We start from the raw sequence: 5,000 nt of genomic DNA, 5'->3' as shown, positions 1-5,000 counted from the left end.
TCCCCTAACCTAACCCATGTTGTGCCTTAACCTAACCCATGTTGTCCCCTAACCTAACCCATGTTGTCCCCTAACCTAACCCATGTTGTCCCCTAACCTAACCCATGTTGTGCCTTAACCTAACCCATGTTGTGCCTTAACCTAACCCATGTTGTCCCCTAACCTAACCCAAGTTGTCCCCTAACCTAACCCATGTTGTCCCCTAACCTAACCCATGTTGTGCCTTAACCTAACCCATGTTGTGCCTTAACCTAACCCATGTTGTGCCTTAACCTAACCCATGTTGTCCCCTAACCTAACCCATGTTGTCCCCTAACCTAACCCATGTTGTGCCTTAACCTAACCCATGTTGTCCCCTAACCTAACCCATGTTGTGCCTTAACCTAACCCATGTTGTCCCCTAACCTAACCCATGTTGTCCCCTAACCTAACCCATGTTGTCCCCTAACCTAACCCATGTTGTGCCTTAACCTAACCCATGTTGTGCCTTAACCCTAACCCATGTTGTCCCCTAACCTAACCCATGTTGTCCCCTAACCTAACCCATGTTGTCCCCTAACCTAACCCATGTTGTCCCCTAACCTAACCCATGTTGTCCCCTAACCTAACCCATGTTGTCCCCTAACCTAACCCATGTTGTCCCCTAACCTAACCCATGTTGTCCCCTAACCTAACCCATGTTGTCCCCTAACCTAACCCATGTTGTCCCCTAACCTAACCCATGTTGTGCCCTAACCTAACCCCATGTTGTGCCCTAACCTAACCCATGTTGTGCCCTAACCTTAACCCATGTTGTGCCTTAACCTAACCCATGTTGTCCCCTAACCTAACCCCATGTTGTCCCCTAACCTAACCCATGTTGTCCCCTAACCTAACCCATGTTGTCCCCTAACCTAACCCATGTTGTGCCTTAACCTAACCCATGTTGTCCCCTAACCTAACCCATGTTGTCCCCTAACCTAACCCATGTTGTCCCCTAACCTAACCCATGTTGTCCCCTAACCTAACCATGTTGTCCCCTAACCTAACCCATGTTGTCCCCCTAACCTAACCCATGTTGTCCCCTAACCTAACCCATGTTGTGCCCTAACCCTAACCCATGTTGTCCCTAACCTAACCCATGTTGTGCCTTAACCTAACCCATGTTGTGCCTTAACCTAACCCATGTTGTCCCCTAACCTAACCCATGTTGTCCCCTAACCTAACCCATGTTGTGCCTTAACCTAACCCATGTTGTGCCGTAACCTAACCCATGTTGTGCCTTAACCTAACCCATGTTGTGCCTTAACCTAACCCATGTTGTGCCTTAACCTAACCCATGTTGTGCCTTAACCTAACCCATGTTGTGCCTTAACCTAACCCACGTTGTCCCCTAACGTAACCCACGTTGTCCCTAACGTAACCCACGTTGTCCCCTAACGTAACCCACGTTGTCCCCTAACGTAACCCACGTTGTCCCCTAACGTAACCCACGTTGTCCCCTAACGTAACCCACGTTGTCCCCCTAACGTAACCCACGTTGTCGCCTATCGTAACCCACGTTGTCGCCTAAACCTGCTCTGTAATTGTTATACGACTCGTTCAATTAGTGTAGTGTTGCCCACCCGCAACCCTCGCAATATAGTTCGCTACTCGCACTGCCCGCTCCCCTGTGTATCGCTTCATGTTAAACACCTTGCAAGTCTTGCTGACTTTCCACATGCTCCTGCTGTACACTGTAATGTGGATGGCAGCAGGGCGTACATGCCGCCCCCCCCCCCCCCCACCTCTCCCCACGTCCCCACCTTGCCCCCTGCCTTCGCAAGGTGGTTGGTGACAAGTTTGCATGTTCAATGCCCTTCGCATGCGACGTACGCAGGCTACGTTGTGGTGCGGCCTGTGTCAACTGTCCGCTGATGTCGTACGCGTGAACCACAATCTGTACTGCACATTCGTCCTTATGTACTGAATGATACATCGTGGCACATGTGTGACCGTACAACGACTGCGCCCAAAAACGGCGGACCATACAGTGCAAATATTGTGCACGCAGCTACGTGTCGTCTCCCTATGAGAGCTGGATTGCAGTGTGGTACGCCATAGAGACGTGTGGGAGGAACGGACGCCGTGGATGGCGATCAGCATGAGCTGTCTGTTGATGTATTCGGACCTAGTCGTCTCTCCTCACACACCGTGATGGCATGGTGCAGCGCGTTCCATATCTGCGACATGCTACAGAAGCCGGTTGACAGTCGTTCGAGCAATGGACCATCGCATACGTACGGGGGCCACCTTCCACGTATTGTCTAGGCGTGCACATTTTGTTGCGTGTATGTGGGCAGACGTAGTGTGGCGTGACACCTGACACAGGCATGCAATAATGGTTGAAGTTGCAAATGGCGATGGACGCCTACGTTTTCTGGTGAAGTTACGCAAATGAAGAAATGGTAACCCGTTGTGGTGCGGTTGTTCTCGCTAGGGGTGAATCGGTGATGGCGACGATAGGTTGAGGTACTAACCGGTTGTTCCAGCGATACCCACCATGCCGACGAAACTGAACGGCATCTGGGTGTGAAGCGATACGCGGCGGTGGCTGGGTGGGACCGTCCCCGGCCGGTGAGGGGGCGCCTCCCGGCGTGCTGGCCGCGCGGTGCGTGGGCGCACGCGCTACAGCCGGCTGGTGGGGGCGGCCAGTGGCAGGCGCGCCGGCCGACGGACGCGGCAGGCGTCGCAGCTGCGCGCCGGCGCACCCTGCGCGCGGCGCCGTGCGGCCAAAGTAGGTCCTCGCGGGCCCGGTGCGAAGCGCGGTGGACATCTGCAGTGTGCTGGTCCGATTGAGGACTGTGTGCGTTGAGGATGCGCCGCCGCCCGGCGCTCGGCGCCCGCGACGCCGTCTGCTGCTCGGTCGCCCCAGCGGTTCTCGCTGGTGGTTTGTATCGCAGCTGTGCGGATGTGTTGGCGTGTGCGCTGTGCTGGGAGAGTTCGCTTCGGCACCCAAGTGGGGCTTTTGTCCTTCTGTGGCGCTGGCGTTGGAGCTGCCGGTCACCGTAGGTGGCGCGTGTTGTCTCCCGCCGGCAATGCCACGACAGCACGCTCCCGGGCCTCTGTCGGCAGCGGCAAGCTCAGTTGGGAGCACGGGTGGTCGCACCGAAAGCGTCTACTCGCCTAACTCCGGGCGATTGCCGCCTCTCTCGAACCCGACCAAGTACTTGGGACGGCGCTGCGCGCCGCCGGGACCTGAGAGGGTTTCGAGGTGTATTGTGCAGGGGAGCTCAGCCTCCTCCTGTTTGCAGAATGATTGAGCGGACGCTTGCGTGTTCGCGGCGGGCCCCCGGGACACACTCCCGGGCGGCCGGCTGCTCAGCTCTAGTTGACGCAGCTCCCTGGTTGATCCTGCCAGTAGTCATATGCTTGTCTCAAAGATTAAGCCATGCATGTCTCAGTACAAGCCGCATTAAGGTGAAACCGCGAATGGCTCATTAAATCAGTTATGGTTCCTTAGATCGTACCCACGTTACTTGGATAACTGTGGTAATTCTAGAGCTAATACATGCAAACAGAGTCCCGACCAGAGATGGAAGGGACGCTTTTTATTAGATCAAAACCAATCGGTCGGCTCGTCCGGTCCGTTTGCCTTGGTGACTCTGAATAACTTTGGGCTGATCGCACGGTCCTCGTACCGGCGACGCATCTTTCAAATGTCTGCCTTATCAACTGTCGATGGTAGGTTCTGCGCCTACCATGGTTGTAACGGGTAACGGGGAATCAGGGTTCGATTCCGGAGAGGGAGCCTGAGAAACGGCTACCACATCCAAGGAAGGCAGCAGGCGCGCAAATTACCCACTCCCGGCACGGGGAGGTAGTGACGAAAAATAACGATACGGGACTCATCCGAGGCCCCGTAATCGGAATGAGTACACTTTAAATCCTTTAACGAGTATCTATTGGAGGGCAAGTCTGGTGCCAGCAGCCGCGGTAATTCCAGCTCCAATAGCGTATATTAAAGTTGTTGCGGTTAAAAAGCTCGTAGTTGGATTTGTGTCCCACGCTGTGGTTCACCGCCCGTCGGTGTTTTAACTGGCATGTATCGTGGGACGTCCTGCCGGTGGGGCGAGCCGAAGGCGTGCGACCGCCCCGTGCGTGCTCGTGCGTCCCGAGGCGGACCCCGTTGAAATCCTACCAGGGTGCTCTTTATTGAGTGTCTCGGTGGGCCGGCACGTTTACTTTGAACAAATTAGAGTGCTTAAAGCAGGCAAGCCCGCCTGAATACTGTGTGCATGGAATAATGGAATAGGACCTCGGTTCTATTTTGTTGGTTTTCGGAACCCGAGGTAATGATTAATAGGGACAGGCGGGGGCATTCGTATTGCGACGTTAGAGGTGAAATTCTTGGATCGTCGCAAGACGAACAGAAGCGAAAGCATTTGCAAGTATGTTTTCATTAATCAAGAACGAAAGTTAGAGGTTCGAAGGCGATCAGATACCGCCCTAGTTCTAACCATAAACGATGCCAGCCAGCGATCCGCCGCAGTTCCTCCGATGACTCGGCGGGCAGCCTCCGGGAAACCAAAGCTTTTGGGTTCCGGGGGAAGTATGGTTGCAAAGCTGAAACTTAAAGGAATTGACGGAAGGGCACCACCAGGAGTGGAGCCTGCGGCTTAATTTGACTCAACACGGGAAACCTCACCAGGCCCGGACACCGGAAGGATTGACAGATTGATAGCTCTTTCTTGATTCGGTGGGTGGTGGTGCATGGCCGTTCTTAGTTGGTGGAGCGATTTGCTGGTTAATTCCGATAACGAACGAGACTCTAGCCTGCTAACTAGTCGCGTGACATCCTTCGTGCTGTCAGCGATTACTTTTCTCTTAGAGGGACAGGCGGCTTCTAGCCGCACGAGATTGAGCAATAACAGGTCTGTGATGCCCTTAGATGTTCTGGGCCGCACGCGCGCTACACTGAAGGAATCAGCGTGTCTTCCTAGGCCGAAAGGTCGGGGTAACCCGCTGAACCTCCTTCGTGC

The 5,000-nt window shown here is 54.5% G+C and overlaps 1 non-coding gene across 1 annotated transcript in view; it reads left to right on the top strand.

Moving 5' to 3' along the window:
* Nucleotides 1–3,359: 3,359 nt before the first annotated feature.
* Nucleotides 3,360–5,000, top strand: part of LOC124746612 — a 1,907-nt gene continuing 266 nt past the window's right edge. Inside the window, exon 1 of the ribosomal RNA XR_007011410.1 lies at nt 3,360–5,000. This exon is cut by the window's right edge and continues 266 nt beyond it. This is a non-coding gene — a ribosomal RNA (small subunit ribosomal RNA).

This window comes from Schistocerca piceifrons, unplaced genomic scaffold, assembly GCF_021461385.2.
Source record: "Schistocerca piceifrons isolate TAMUIC-IGC-003096 unplaced genomic scaffold, iqSchPice1.1 HiC_scaffold_360, whole genome shotgun sequence".
NCBI lineage: Eukaryota > Metazoa > Arthropoda > Insecta > Orthoptera > Acrididae > Schistocerca > Schistocerca piceifrons.
Note: the sequence above shows the minus strand (reverse complement) of the source record. Positions and strands in the feature narration are given on the sequence as shown.